The following is an 18,171-nucleotide window of genomic DNA, read 5'->3' on the forward strand; positions in this document are numbered from 1 at the left end:
TCTTTCCTGGTTCTATGCTCGGAAATATTTGTCCCAAACGCCAAAATATCCTTTTGCAATACAAATTTAATAATTATAATTTTTTATTTCGATATTAATAACAGTTTTGTTGTCAAGTATTCCCCCAAAGAGTAGTCTTTTAACTCTAGCATTTTTTTTTCATCTTCAAATTAACAATATATAAAAAATTATGTATACGTAATTTGGTAGCATGTTCATATTGTATGTTATTCACCTTGATAATCATTAGTTGCATATAAAAAAAGATTTATGAAAGAATTATAAAAGATAAAATTATATTTAAATAAAAAAATTGTATATATTTTTTTCTTTCTAAATGAAATATGATTGACTTGTTAATTTTGTAGTCTATAAAATTAAATGAAACATCAAAAGATGCCGTTTCTACTAATTACAAATATTTCATAGTGTTGGTTATGGAAAAGATGAAAAAAAAAAACAATTATATTTATTTATTCTTAACTGTTGAGTGAAAATACACACCGAGATGTTGTATTTAATTTGAGCACGAAGGCAGAACATTATATACTATAGCTGCTAATTGAATGAGATGTGTAAAATTTTTTTCAAAGAGGCGTCAAGTTTTATATGCGATCATGAGCTAAATAAATTTTGATTTATAAATTTCTTTCTCCTTCAAATTAAATATATTGAAAAAAAAAAATTTAACTTTTTATGTGTTCATTATCTCGTAGATAAATAATAACAATAATTATTTATAATTAATAATAACACAATTTAATTCATAAATAATAATTATAAATTAAATTTATATTTTTTCATTATAATTACATTTTTTTATTTTAATTAAAACCGTTATAAAATTTAAAAAAAAAATTCATTTTTTAAATAAAATTTAAAAGACAAATTTTTTTATTTTTTTAATAAATAATAATTATTAATTATTAATAATTTTTTCAGAAATAATTTATCATTAAATTATTCTTAATATTAAGAACTATTTAAAATAAATAATTCATTTTATTTGACAGTAAAAGAAACATTAAAAAAAAATTCAAAAAAAATTTTTTAAAATACATTTGTATTTAAGATAAGAGGTGAGAAACCTCATGTTTTTTTTTTTCGTTAATAAAGTTACTAACCAAGTCACAATGATAAGCATCATTTAGATAACACGATAAAAATTAATTCCAACAAGCTACAAGATGAAATGATCAATGAAAATCTATGTAAGCCAATTAGTATAAAAAAAAAAATAATAAAAAAGAATTCCTATCTCTCAACATCAAGGATTTCTCAAAGAAAAATAAGAAATCTTTTTCCAATTCATCAGCATTTCCCATAAGAGTATATTAAATTTGTAAATGTACGTTGTGTGTTTGTTATTCATCGGTAAGTTTATATATTTTTTAAATATTTAATTTTTTTTTTTTTTGTTGTGTGTGACGATGCGCTTATAACATCAACCAAGAAAAGGTGGCGAGATGGGTGACGGCGCCAACAAATCCTTTGAACATCTACCGGCATCTTTTGCTTCTTTAGGTAGCCACAGACACATTAGTCACTTCTCTTTCAGTCGGCATTATAATATTTTTTATATTTTTTATTTTGAAAAAAATATTATTTTTTTATTTTTTTTCTGCTTGTCAGATGAGTTGACTCTAAATGAGTTGCTCCGAATCGTTAATCGGTTCATGCTTTTATATGCACGTCGACTCTTTCACAAACAATTATTCAATATATTATTTCAAAAATCAATTTTATATTTAGTTTGAATAAATATTTATTTCATTCATCAAATATTATCAACACAAGTGTATTAGTATATATTTTATTTATATTTATAAAATTGATGAATAATTTTTTTTTTTTCCTTCAGAGGCACATTGTTCATCATCTTGATTTTAAGGCATATTTTTTTGTTGCCTATTCGTCTTGGATGCGTGAGTGGCTTCTGGCGCCAGACCAGCTAAATCATGGTCTCATTATGAAGTAATTAAAAGTCGTTACTGGTGCTATCCTTTAATGTGCATCAATGCCGACAATGAATTGCCAAGTCAAACCCTCATCTCAATTTTAATTTTTACACAGACAAATATGTCCTTTACATACATATATAACTCTTAATCAGATAAAACATATATACAAGTACCTTAACGCACTTGTTAAATATATGTACAACAAAATTTATATATAAATTTACAATTTACGCGTTTAATCTCCGGTCTGGAATGACCCTTTTATTATTGAGTTAAATTTTTTTTAAGTCTAAGTTTATTTCAACTGGTCATTTCACACAAAATCAATAAAAAAAAATTAATAAAATCACTCACACATTTTTCTCTAATGTAGATATATATTTTTTATTTATTTTTATCTCCATTGTATCTTTAAAAATAATCAATTACTTGTTGAAAAAAAAAATATATGAACGGGTAAATTTAAATTTACAAAGTGTACTTTTTTAAATACAAAAACTTGCAAGTTTCAATTTAAAAAAAAAAAAATTGATAAAACCGTGACTAATACAAACTGGCGCCTATGTATTAAAACTCATTACAATTTTTTTTTTTTTTTAAATCAATTTAAAACACACAAAGTTTTATCAATATATAAATTTTCACACAACTCTCTTTGAAACTTTAATCAGAGCAAAAGAAAAAAGAAAAAAAAATTGATTAATTGACAAATTTAATGAAACAAACATAAAATTTCTCTGATTAATTTGTTCTTTCCCATCGCATAAAGATCAAAGTGCACCAGATTATCTATGGGATAATTATACAAGAGCATAAAAAATATTTTCAAATTATTCATAAATGATGTCCACTTAATGGGCGTATCAAAAATCATTAGAAACTTGAATAATAATAATTATTATTTGATTTTTTTTTAACTTTAATTTCGTTAACAATAATATCCTTAAAAAAAAAAAAGCGGCAACAAAAGGTAAACAAACGGGATGTTGGCATCATCGATCACACTAATGGCGGGAACGAATTTTACTGGCGCCTTATGGTTATATAGCTTGCATAAAGGTCAGCCGATATAGGTTCGCCAAAGAATAATAAAAACTTGAGATTGTCTATAACCTTAATAAACCATTATTCTGATTATCCTTCTGGTTGATGCACACAGTGCAATGTTAGCTCAACTACATTATTAACCTTATTGCCTCTGTATATACAAACGCATAACTTCCACGATCTTTTTGATCCCATCATATCCACCTCAATACTAATTTCTATCGTTCAAAAAAAAATTAAAAATAGAATAAAAAAAATATACACGAATGTATTTATTACGGATGCATAGACACCAGGTAATTTTTATGGTTTCAATTGTAATTTGAAAGGAAAATAAAAAATATCATACTGGGTATATTTATACATGCGCGACTATTTTATGCGGCAATTAGAAAATATGAAATATCCGCATAAAATAGGCGTTTATAATAGAAAAATAGAAATTTTATTATGTATAGCATTGAGATATTGCTGCTGCACCCGTGAGTTTTTATTATAACTGTTTATTATCAAGGTGGAATTTTTTATAGAATTTTAAATTTTTTTTCTTTTTTTATACCACTTGGGCAAATGATTCTTGGTTATCATGCAAATTATTATCAATGAAGAATAATAGTCGCTGTTGAATATTAAATTAAGTGTTGATTGTAAAAATTATTTAATTTTTTTTAAGTATTGAATTGTGTTGTTTTTTTTTTTTTTTTTCGATTTAAAAGGTCAGGGAAATTTATTGTGATCGAAATGAATGCGCATTGATGTTGCATTTTTATATCAATACAATAATGATATAAAAAAATGAAAAATTTTTTATTTATAAACTGTTTTATTGTATTATTTAATTTTTCAATTATTTATTCATGTATTTATTTATTCATTTGGCTTTTTCTTTTTTTTTTTTTCATTAATTTTTTTATCTATTTATTTATCCATTTAATTATTAATAATAAATAATTAATTGTTTTTAATTATATTCATCTGTTTATTCATCCATTAATTTTCACTCATTCATTGACTTTTGTTGTCTTTTTATTTATAAATTTATTGGCAAAGCAAAAGGCAAAACATATTTATCAAATTTAAAAAGCTCTTATCGTAGAAAAATCATAATCAACAAGTCAATAAATTTATAGATACTATAAAATAAAAAATAAAAAGCCATACGAAAATGACACATGACATAAATCAAACATCAAACATCTTTAATTAAAATTTCAATAATAAAACCAAGAAAATAATAATTGATAATATCCACTGTAAACGTGTAAATAAATATTATTTTTCAACAACTTTTAAAGACAAATGATAAGCTACTTTATTGTTCCACCCCTTGATGAGGTGTTGATAAAATATTATATCACAAAACCATTTACTTATATATATTTATTTATTTTCTTTTAATACTCGTATATATGATTTATTGCAATTTGTTTTTGTATACAACAGTGCAGAAAAGTTTCTCAAGTTAACTCCCACTGTAAGATACCCGACGCTGCAATTCATCGTAAGCCAAAGTTTTTATTTTTCATATATTTATTTATAATTCAATATTTCATATATAAAATTTTTTTTTTAACTCTATACTATATTTATGATTACGATGACTTCCATAAAGCATAACCATGTCCAGTATCATTGGCTCATAAATCATAAACACAATTCTTCAAATGATTTATTGATCAAAGTCCATTAAAACTCCCAAAGAATGTTTCTTTTATTTTTTAATAATAAAATCAAATATATCACTTATAATGTACATTTTAAAAAACCATTTCTTACTTTAATATATTTAAAAAACGATCTATATTTTATTTTTCAATTCGTGATAATAAAAAAGTATAAAAATTTTATGAAAAGATCTAACTTCAAAAGACCAAATAAGAATCATAAATTTATAAAGAGTTTTAGAACGATACATATATTTTATACAAAAAAAAAAAAAAAAATTGAATTGAAATTTAAAAACTTGTGAATCTTCGTCTTTTTTTTTTCTATTGTTAATATATTTGTTCCACTTCCGCAATATCGACTACGCCTCTTACTGATGTTATTGAGTAAAAAAAAAAAAAAAGATATTTAACATGGATTTTTCGTCACAGTTCTTTGAGAAAACATATATTGGTGACAAGACGCCGGTGGAAAATCACTAACAGAAGGTTCCAAGTGTGCTAGTTAGTATCAAAAATAATAAAAAAAAAGAGAACAGGAAACGACACAATATATAATATTGTAAGAAGGGAAGGAACCGTTAAAAAGAGGATGGGCGTGGGTGCTGTATGATTGTCCAAATTTGACAGGAAATACCTCCACATACAGGTATAAGATTTGCTATAAAATAAAACTCAAAAAAATATATACCGCTTGATCAATGATCATTATTGATTTTGATCTTTAACACGTGCCAAAGATTTTATTTTCATTTGAAAAAAAAAATATATAATAATTTTTATTTCAATCATAAAACAAAATAAAAAAATTTAATTCAAGCAAAAATAATTTAAAAGCAAAGTTAATTGTGTCAATGATTTATAGCATGATTAGAAATAATGCCTATATTTTTTTTTTTATTTGAAATACTTTTGACTGAAATTCTAAAAGTTACGCCCATAACCAATTGTATATATATGAACGCTAACGAATTTTTGTTATTAGCGTTTCTCGTTTGATTTTCCCTTGGTCAAACATCTGTCGATTTAGGGTATATTCTTGGATTTTTATTTAACAAATGCAAGCTTATATTGATGCCTATTTTACGCGATTAATTTCATCATTTTATCATCATTATAAAAAGAATATATTTTGATTATTACTTTTCAAGTAAAACCATTCAATCGTTGAGTTGAATTTTTTTTTATAGTTCTATCATTTAAAAAATGAAAAATATATATAGATATAAATAATAACCGGTCAGTAGAAAATATCAAGCTAGCTTGTGGTTAAGTGAGTCAAGGCGTCGTTTTGCGGTGCATATATTCTTGGGTTCAAATCCTCTTATGAGTTGAGTCATGGAAGCAGACTACGATTTAGGCATTCAGTAGGTTCAGTAGGTTTGTGATGGCAACATTTTAATAATTTCCTTGCCGGTTTGATCCAATCATTAACAAATTCGAATTTGTACAAAATTGGTGGATTAGGTCTGTGGAACAAATATCTCCTTGCAAAGAACGAGTAAGGATAGCCTCTTTCCTGGTTCTATGCTCAGAAATATTTGTCTCAAAGCTAAAATATTATTTTGCAATTCTAAATTTAATAATTTTAATTTTTTATTTCGATATTAATAACAGTTTTCCCTTGGTCAAACATCTGTCGATTTAGGGTATATTCTTGGATTTTTATTTAACAAATGCAAGCTTATATTGATGCCTATTTTACGCGATTAATTTCATCATTTTATCATCATTATAAAAAGAATATATTTTGATTATTATTTTTCAAATAAAACCATTCAATCGTTGAGGATAGAAAAAGATGTATCGTAACGAGTTCAGATGATTGCAGTAATTATTTGATATATATATTTTTGGGTATATCATTTTTTTTATTTTTTTTTCGTTAGGATTTCATCAGAGGGTTCTGGTTAGGGTGGCAATTACTAGGTATATATACTCTTTGCAGCCACAGCCAGTTTTAAAGTTTGAAAAAAAAAATAAAATAAAAGCTCCAAATCACTGGTCGGTCAACGACATAAATACACAGAGATCTGACTATAAGTACCACGTATATAACGAACGATCTCAAATATAATAATATTAATAATAATCTTAAAAAAAAAAAATATTTCAATCATTTATAATGTAGCTGATATAATTAATGATCACGTTTAAAGACATTAAAAATTTTTTATCAATGAAAATTATACTTTGATGTTTATGACATGAAATATACTTTTTTTTTTATCTCGTTTTTGTTATTATTGTTGATTTTATAATGGCTAATGTGTTGCAAACACGTGACAGTCAATGACACAATGACTTTGAATGACGTATGGACATAAAGAAGGGCTTGTCTGTATGTGCATGGACCACACCCCAGAAGGCTAAAGAGTGTCAAAACTTCACATTCATCCCCAACCATGCGTATCATTTTTTTTTTTTTTTTTTTAACAATGCTTCATCTTTGCATGACATTAATAAATTAAGAAAAATAAACAATATATTTTTTTAAGACTTTGATAAATGAAAAATATGAGTTTAAAATTTATTTATCAAATGGAAAAAGAAAATGAAAAAATTTTAATTAAGAGTTGAGATGAGATACAATCTTTTTTCTACGTAAAAAAAAAAAATGATGAGGTTTTTTATTTTATTTTTTAGAGGTGGAGTAGAGTTTATTGAATTTTTGAAATTTTATTTTTTTTTTAAATAAGAATTTTAACAAAAACTTGGTGGACATTTGGAAGAATAAAAAAGATAAATAGTAAGATCAAATTTCGCAACAATTTCCGGGAGAATAAATAGATATTGCTCTAGTTATTATTATTTTTTTGTATTTTTTTTTTTCAATAGTCGATCACACTGTGCTAAAGTTGAGTGTGATTGAAGTAATGTCAATGTATGTGTGTTTTATTTTTCTTTCTTTTTCATCAACGCGTGTGCAAGACCACGAGGGCAGCTGCCACCCCACACGCCCCCGACACACCCCTTAGGGTCAGACGTGTGCCACAAATTCTTCTCAATATTAAGTGATGAATGTACATATTTTTCAAAATACACATAGTTAAATTTGGTATGACGAGTAAATATCATGGTCGAAATATCTAAAATTTTTCACAGTCAAATTATTTATATATAAATTATATCCTAGTAAGTGATTCCAAAATATTGAAATAATCATGCAGCTTGTATTTGTATATAAAAAACATATTTGAAATAAAAGCTAATATAATTATAAAAACAATCCAAACATAGTAAGAAATAAACAAAATCTAATATTAAATATGCAGTAAAATTTTTTTTTATAGTTTTATCATTTAAAAAATGGAAAATATATATAGATAAATAATAATCGGTCAGTAGAAAATATCAAGCTAGCTTGTGGTCAAGTGAGTCAAGGCGTCGTTCTACAATTCATATTCATATATTGCTTGGGTTCAAATCTTTCTTAGGGATAGATATATTAGATAAGACCAGCTGTACGATTCATAAGATCTCTTGAACAGTTTATCATTCTAAAGAAATCACGTATTCGTGGATCAGGTCTATGGTACAAATATCTCGTGGTAAAGAACGAGTAAGGATTTAGCCTCCTTCCTGGTTCTATGCTCGGAAATATTTGTCCCAAAAGCCGAAATATCCTTTTGCAATTCCAAATTTGATAATTTTAATTTTTTATTTCGATATTAATAACAGTTTTGTTGTCAAGTATTCCCCCAAATAGTAGTCTAAAAAATAAAACAAACATAGCAACACATTTAATCATAATGACTAAATCGATATTTCATTTAATAATTTATTTATTTTTTTAAATTTCTTTTTATCATATATTTTGGATAAATTGTAAATTAATTCGTTTAAAAATTAAATAATTAGTCATCGTATTGTAATGACTAAATATTGTTATTATTTTTCATTTAATTTTTTTAATATTTATCTTTCAAATATTGGATCCAATGTTTATTTATTTGATTATTATTTCTTCAATTTATTATTGTACATATATTATTAACAAGATAATTATTACATTTTTTGGGTATATTTTGATTTAATTAATTTTCTACTATTGCTACTGAATATTTTTGTTGTGCTATATTTTTTTTCTTCGATATTTTTAACGCAAAAAATTTATTTTTGATATTGCACCAGAATATTTATAGTCATGCAATCATCAAATAACTCTACGGTCAAAATTCCTTCAAGATTTAAAAAGAAAAAAAACAAGTAATTTTTTTTTGTCCACTAAAATTGTCTCTAAGTGCAGAAACACTCGTGAGTCTGCACAGCCTGGAGTCATGTATTATTAAAGGGATAAAAAAGTTTTTGGTTGCAAAAATAAAAAAGTTTAAAAAAAATAGAAAGAGAGAAATAAAAAATTTACAAACTTGTGTTGAAATAAAGAGTACTATGTGTATACCAACCCTCCTGAGGGCACCAATCTTACATGGAGATCCGACTTAAACGATAGGCCCGCTGAAAATGCTGATGCCGCCCTCAAGAAACTCTTAATTTTGCAACTGAGTTTGTTATATATGTGCATACATGTATACATATAAAACGTAAAAGAAGAGGCCGCAAGCCACCATCATTTTATATTTCTGCGAATATATTTTTTAGTCTTATACTCTACTATGAACACAGTGAGCTGTTATTACCAACCAATATTTCCATATCATGGCTAGACGGATACTAATTCTATCCTCCAACACTTGGGTGGTGCTCAGTTAAATCAAAATAAAACCGTTAAAATGGCTACTTGTCTTTCTCAAACTATTTTCATATACATTTATCGTATATTTATTTTGTCGTTCATTGTTCAAAAGCACAGTGTTTTTTGCTGTGATACGTCTAAATGATAATAGACATAATACTCATGAGAAAACTACAGTCTTTTATCACAACAATAAATCAACTAAATAAAATTTAAAAATGTAAAAAATATTAAATAAACAATAAAAAGAATTATGTATGAAAAAAAAATTGAATTGAAATTTGAAAAAAGAGGTGAATTTTAGAATAAAAATTTTTGCCCTCAGGAAAAATATATAAAACACAAGCTATATAAGATATCATCGGAATTGAAATAAATACAATAAAACCATAGAAAACAATTACCCTGTCTTGTAATTTTTTTTATTTTTTTTATATTATGTTTTTACCTCGAGTTTAAAAGGAGATGCGGCTTAATGATAAGTGGACGTTTTGCCTTTGGTCTTCGGTGCGTTTCATCCGGCATTTTTATATACATTGCGCAAGATAATTCAAATTGCAATCATCATCAATTATATCTCCTTGAATCTTTCTTTCAGTAAACACAAAATTCTTTAGCTATATACACATTTAACAATATTTTTTTTTCCATTCAATTTAAAAAAAAAAAAACCTTTTTTTATATCAGTTTTCCATTTTTCTTTTTTTTTTTTTTTGTTAAATACATATTTGTTTATTGATATTTATATTTATTTATTAAATAATAATTGTAATTTATTTATAATAAATTTAACTAAATTATTACCTGATAATTTTTATTATTTAAAATTGCAATAACAAATTTTATTTTATTTTTAAACATTGAGTAATTTTTGCTTTTTGATGTTTTTTTTTTTGGCAAATAAATCAGTATTTTCATTGGAAAAAAATAGGCATTATTAAAAAATAGTACAACTATCTTGAAGATAAAATTGACAGCTTCAATGTGTATATAATTTCTTGATTTTTTTTTCAAATTTTTATTCTGAAAGTTGCACATACGTGAATATCGATTGAACTTTTTTCAAGAAAGGCGAGGCATGTGTCGACAGTCTGCAAACCATAATTGAGGCAACATTAGCGTGATGAAATGGTCAGTAAAGAAAAGAAAAGAAAAAAAAAAAGGGGTAACATTGGTAGGCAGCACGTACTTGTACTATGATTAGTACCTTCAACAATTTTTCTTCTTGGATATATCATGAATTCACTAAAAGGGCGTTACTCGAAAATTTTAATTCGTCCAAAAAGCGCACCTCATATTTCAATACTAAGGGTATCTCCTTATATTTTGCACGGATTAAAAGAAAAAAAAAATGAAAAAAATATATTGATACCAGAGCTTCCATAAAACCGATACACTGAGGGAGATGTAATTCGCTGTTATATTGGCACGAAGATTCGTGTTGAATAAATGCAATACAAAATCACGGAACCGGTTTTAAAATCGCGTGATAAAAGTGATTTCCGTAATCCTTTACAAAAAAAGGGAAAAATAATCTTAAATAAAAAAAAAATTGAAACAAAAAAAAAGGGGGAAAACAATATACATCAGACATATTTTTTTTGTTTTTCATAAATTTTTTTTTCTCATTTTAATCGATGAATAAATGAAATTTTAAATTTGAAAAATATAAATCATTCTACATATAAATAATTCTCATTACAATTGCAAAAATATAACGATAAAAAAAATTAAATAAATAAAAAATGAGGGTACATTTTAGAGTCTTATGTATAAAAAAAAAAATAAAATTTAAAAAAAAATAGCAAGACATAAAGAAGCACCGGTTTTATGTGCATTAAATTATCCCAACATGGATTATTCATTTTAGGATCTATATAGTGTATATATCGAAAGCTTGTTTGGATTCTGAAATTGATGATATTCGCGGTTTGGTAAAATTACGTATGCAGTTGTTGGAGCCAGCGCCATTTTGACTCAACCATTTTTGCCGATCAAATCTTAATTGTTAGCTGGCGGCTGTCTAAAGAGGCGTGGTTAAAAATCGTGGGTCTTGCTGTCTATATACCAACATGCAAAAGCCACGCGATCTACATATATTCATATCACGTTATGTACATATAATGTATATACTACATGTTGATTTTAAGGTAAATACACCGAGGGGCTAGACAATGATACACTCCCTTAATCATTTTTCATTTGAAAGTGTTGTTGATCAATGATCAATTGGATCAAATCATTTTTTATAGCGAAAAAAATTAATAAGCTCTAGCGAGTGATCCTATGATCCTATTATTTCAAAATTTTAACAGAAAATACTCGAAGAAATTAGAAGTATTAAATATTTAAAATAATTAATATAATTAAATCAAAATTTACCAGAAAAATATGATAATTATCTTGTTAATAATATATAATAATATAAATTAAAAAAATAAATCAAATAAATAAACATTTGATCCGATATTTCAAAGATAAATATTAAAAAAATTAAATGAAAAATAATAACAACATTTAGTCATTACAATACGATGACTAATTATTTAATTTTCAAATGAATTAATTTACAATTTATCCAAGATATATGAATATATGATTAAAGTAAATTGAAAAAAAAAAATTAATACATCATTAAATTGAATATTTATTTATTTATCATAATTTTCGTGGCATTTGATGACAGCCATTATGTCATTATGATTAAATATGTTACTATGTTTGTTTTATTTTTTGGACTTCTATTTTCGGGAATACGTGACAACAAACTGTTATTAATATTGAAATAAAAAATTAAAATGAATAAATTTGGAATTGCAAAAGGGTATTTTGGCGTTTGGGACAAATATTTCCGAGCATAGAACCAGGAAAGAGGCTTATCTTCACTCGTTCTTTGCAAGGAGATATTTGTTCCACCAACCTGATCCACTAATATTTTGAAGTAACTTCGTTTATTATCAGTCGATAGATAACATGGATGTAGATGAAATCTGCCTACACACAATGATCAAGCAGCTGTCAAATCGAATAGTGGCCATCAATTCTTGTTGCAAAATCGGTTCCGCTAAGCAAGGTATTTTTCAATAGATTCGAACTCATGAATTATGAACAAGAAAATCACGCCTTGACTCACTTAACCACGAGCTAGCTTGATACCTTCTACTGACCGATTATTATTTATCTATAGATATATTTTCCATTTTGTAAATAATAAAATTATAAAAAACAATTGAATATTTGAAAATGAAATTGATAAAAAAATTACTGTGCAATTTGAAATTGAAAAATGATCAATCAACTCAAATTTAATTGACTTCAGCTCAAAAATTTGATAAAAATATTTAAACAATAAAAAAGACTCTAGACTTTCTAAATATATTCATAACAAAGTCAAATTTAAACTACCTTCGTGTTTAAAAAAAAAAATAGCATTAAAAATTTCCACCTGTTTGTTGAATAATTTCTTTGTGCGATTATCTTCGTTTATAAAAATATATATATGAAAATAACCCACATTAATTTAATCGATCAATTTAATATTTATCGAAAATATAATTATCATCACAAAGTATCAATTGAGATAAATAAAAAATTTTTATAATTCTCGTTGTTTTAATATACGCACAGTTAATAATTACCTGGCTTCCGTTGAAATAAAAATTTTTTAGTTATAACTTGACCTTGTTGATAAATATACTCATGTATGTCAAAGCTATAATATACAATCAACAATATATAATCAACTTAATTCATTTTGCATTAAAAAAAAAATGAATGAAAATGGAAAAAAAAAAACAAAAATTTATTGTCATTTGTGTGTTTGATGTGAATTAATTTTTTTCTTGTAATGTGTCATTGTCATTAATGACAATAAATATATACAGCACATATGCTACTGCATTTTTTGGATTTATGATGGCAACAAGCACCTTTGAAAATTGAAGTTCGCTTAGCTGATATACGTATATATATAAATATAAAATATAATGACACGTATTACTTTGATTGGTAACAATTGACGGGCGGTACCTGGTGATCCCCCAAGAGTACGTCTCTCTTTTCACTTGGAGGTTCCGCTACTTTACTTGTGTTGTTTACGACCAGAAAGTCTCAATGTTACACCTTAATTGCCATCGTCTGACATGCTTGAAAAAATTATCAAAGTTCCGCCAACACACAAATCCACACAAACGCATTTCACGTAAACTTGTTTTGTATGTTTGATTTTTTTTTTTTTATATTTTTAAATGGAATAAATATAAATAATTTTTATTCAAAAAACATTATGTATATTTTATAGGCCTGTTTCAATTTTAAAAAGGGAAAATATATTTACGCTAACGAGTTTCCTGCCCTTATAAATAAAATTATTAAAAAAAAAACATATGTAAAAATTAAATAATAATGCGAAAGTTTATTTTTTTCTTGTACTTGTATATTTCTTCAAATAAGGCAATTTTATTGACGTTACAATTATTTATCCTTGTTGCTTTTATATTTTAAAAAACAATGAAAAATTTTGATGGGCAGTGAAATTTCACAATGTGATTAAATAGATATAATTTTTGAATTTAATGAAATGGTTTTTGCTTGTCGATGCAAGATTACGTTTATGGAAAATTGCAGTGTTGAAATAATTATTTTGAAGAATAAAAAAAATTTATTTATGGTATGAAGATGCTAATGTGATGGTGTCGAATATTTGCATCAGTGTACGACCAGTTGTAAAGTAGCTAAAAAAATATAAAATAATATAAAAAAAACACCGAAAAAAAATATATAAAATGCATAAAAATATTGGTAAATAAAAAATTGATAAATAAAAAAATTAATGTGAGTATAAAGGCGTCTTGTAATCGCTTATTTGTTGTAAAAAAAAAAAAATCCAAGAAAGGGCGCAATGAGGTATGAGAGAACAGGCATGAAACTTTATGATAGGATAATGGAGCCAATGGAGCATATACATGTAAACTATTTAAGTTGCTCAAGAAGTTATTACAGCATTGTTATATCTTTAAAGACATTTAGCTTTTTTGCTATGTTTCAACTTTAAGATGATCGCATCCAAGTGGGTGGTAGTTTTGAGCTGTTGAGTTTTACTATAGAAGCAAAGTTTATTGATTTTTTATTCGCCATATTGCTGATGGAGTCTTGAGTTTTAAATATCGTTGCATTAAATTTTTTATAAAGACAAGATAAATTGCTTGAGAATTTTTTTACAAGTAAAATAAAATACTGCTGCATATCTTCGTTATTGTTTTTTTTCCAAAATAGTGTTTTCTTTTTACGTTGTGTAAAATTGAAAAAATAAACGAGTCATTTATAAAAAAAAGTATACATTTTTTTAGTGAAAAAAAAATTAAAATTGTAATTTGGTTTGATGATTTTTAATGAGATGATATGAACAATGAAAAATATTTATATCGCAAGCAAAATAAGTATTCTTGAAATACTAATAAATATATAATTCAGTGTATAGAGTAATTACATGTAGTTAAAAGATTTCAAAAAAAGATAATTATAATATATATCATATCCGTTTTGAGATTCAATCAGTATATATTTTAAGGTGTTGATTTATAAATAATACTCATCATTCCGTGGACAAATCAGATAATGATGTGCTCAACTTGAAGTAAAGTAAAACATTATATTTATATTTGGATATGAGTCCAACTTTTTCCAAATTTATTTAACTAATTCAAATGATAGAATTTAATTTTTACAATTTTTTAGAATTTAAAAAGATTTAGAAATCTTCAAAGTTTGACATTGAGTGACTGCAATCTAGATATAATTATTAATTATTCAAGAAATATTAGAAATAACTTGTGAATCTCGACCTTGAAAGGTCTTGGGTGGTATATAAGATTCGTAGTTTATTTAATTGACTCGTAAATTTGGAACATATATTAGATATTTAATGTCATTCTAAATTTACTGAGCCCAATTTTTGTAGAATGTAGGTGCCATCTAAAAAATATGAAATATTTCAATGCACAATCATGGGAAGATAATGACTCGAGTCATTATCTTCTCATGATTGTGCCTGGAAATGTTTTATATTTTTTGATCAGCAGCTTCAATATTATTGGCAGAACTAAAAAAACTGGAACACTACCAAAGCAGTATCTTGCTCTTGATTGAAACAGCAGTAGACCACTTTAATATTTCGAATGGAAACAAAGTCCGAAGAATTCAAGTTATATCTTTAATTCTGGTCATTAGAAAAAAAAAAAAATTGATGAAATTATTCAAAGTAATAAAAAATAACAACATACACGTATTATAAAACTAAAAGAGCTTCGTAATCTGTTACAAGTAAAAAAGGGTTGATCATTTAGTAATTTTATTTGATTGAAAATATTATGTCATTTGACGTATACATGTAAATTTACATATAATTTACGATAAAAAAAACAATCAGTTAAATAAATCAATGAATCTATAACATATAAATTGTAACGAGTTTTCAAAATTGACTGATTTAATTATCCCCAGAAAAATCAAAAACAATGAATTTAATCAGCGTATGTGACACATCAATATATTTTTCCCTGAGAAAAATGGAGTAATGCGGAGAAATACAAAAGCACAGTAATTCGGAGAATATCGAAGAAAAGCGAAGAAACTTCTGAGGAAAGCGGAGAAATATTTTTACCAAAAGACATTGATGTTGAAAAATATATTTACAATATATCCTGTGATATTTTTATTTCTATATATAATTTTTTTTAATCTAATTATTATTATTATAAAATTATTGGAATGAAATTATTTTAATCAGTATTTATAAATTCGTGGTATTTAAAAAAAAAATACAATAGATATAATAACTAACACAATTACTATAGTTCTTTATTTAAAATTAATTTAAGATTTTAAATGGAGGTACATGTAATAAATAGAGGCACATGCATATGAAATATAATTTCGTTTTTTTTTTAAATAACTATAGTAATTGAAATTTATTGAGTGATCATTTGTGAATGAGAAAAAGTTTAAAAAAAAAATTCATTTCTTCGATACGTCGCTCCTCACAGGAGTGGCAATTTTTAACTTAAATCTTTATAGACTTTTTAAAATTTAAAAATTAATTTTTTAAAAATTTTATAAACACTTTGAATCCTCAAATTATATCCGTTAAATATTTATCTAATTAATTAAATTATTTCATCAAATAAATTTCAAATGATTCAAAAATATTTTTACATGTTTTCTAATTCTACAAATTAGTTAAAAAAAAAAATATATATCCACGTAAAATAAAATTATTATTAAAATCAAAATAAATAAAAAAATATATATATTTTTTTCTGATGCACTGGTGAATTAATGGCAAATAAATAATAAAAAAAAATATCGATTTTCGATAATTCATTCGATTGAGAACAAATATATTCTACGAATCATTTATAATGATAAAAAAAAAAAACTCAATGTATAAAATGAAATTGTTTTTAATGATGATAGAATGAACAAAAAAAATATATATATATATTTAGATGCACTGGTAAAATGATGGCCCGAAAATACATGACGTCAGGGTGGGTTTTTGCGGTCGCTAAATTACAATATCGTTAAATCGAGCGAATTTTATATATACATTTTGTATAGTGTGCTATGGAGACGATGTAAAAAAGTTGTGTATCGCATTCACTTGGGGAATAGGCATGTTTGATTATATGTATTATGTGGACCAAGATTATTGAGGTATGTAATAAAATAATTGAAATAATCACACGTCACAAGGACGTATAACGCACCATTAAAAATACGTTGACCAAACCTGAAGAGGGAAGAGTATTAACCACAGACTTTTAAGTATTCAAAGAAAGACAATATTCATTATTTCTATATAACTGTCATTTTATTTTTCTTATTCTTCTTCTGCATATTATGACATTTTTAAATTCCTACACACTCGCTATAACACTCAATTATTTTTTTTTAAATTAATATAACAATTTTTTTTGTCGCAAAAAATTCTTATACAATAATAATAATTTTATAACATCTTTATAAAAAAAAAAAACCTCGACTATCTGGCGCCGCTATATTGCCAGATAATTTTTGATTCTCTTATTTCATTCCTTGGCAATTTTTAAATTATCCCACGAATCATAAAATTCTATAAAAACCGTGCGACCTACTGCGACTGCATTCCCTATACTCGCGCATTTAAATAATCATCCCTAAATATAAATTTTATAAATTTTTAAAAATCATATAAATAATAGATCTGTATTCATTTGATAAATAAAAGTTAAAAAAAATTAAATAACAATTGATATATGTTTATAAAAATAAATTTAAAAATTTATTTATTTATTTATTTTGTAAAAAGAGTTGAAAAATTAGATCTCGGAATTTTTTTATTTTTTTAAATAAATGAAATAAATTTTTAACGGGAATATAGTGCGTGTTTATTGTTTCCCTGAACACATCACAATCAACTCAGTTTAATGGTTATTTTTTTTTTCTTCTGTAGTTTATAATATTTAGAAATTGTTTTTTTAAATTAAAATAATTTTTTATATACATTTTCCAGAATTTTTTAAATAATTATTTAATTTATCAACAATAAATTAAATTATAATTTTTAATGATTATTTAAATATATTATTTGTGAATAAATTTTATAATTTTTATTATTTTTTGCATTAATTTTAAATGTATTTAGTCTTAATCAAAAATAATTATTTTTTTAACGCAAAAATGTAGAATTCAATTTCAATTAAAAATTCAAATTCAAATGGCGGTCTGTTTTATCGCTCAAGTCAAACAGTCGGTAAGGCAGTAT

The sequence above is a fragment of the Aphidius gifuensis genome, linkage group LG2 (genome assembly GCF_014905175.1).
Source record: "Aphidius gifuensis isolate YNYX2018 linkage group LG2, ASM1490517v1, whole genome shotgun sequence".
Taxonomy (NCBI): domain Eukaryota; kingdom Metazoa; phylum Arthropoda; class Insecta; order Hymenoptera; family Braconidae; genus Aphidius; species Aphidius gifuensis.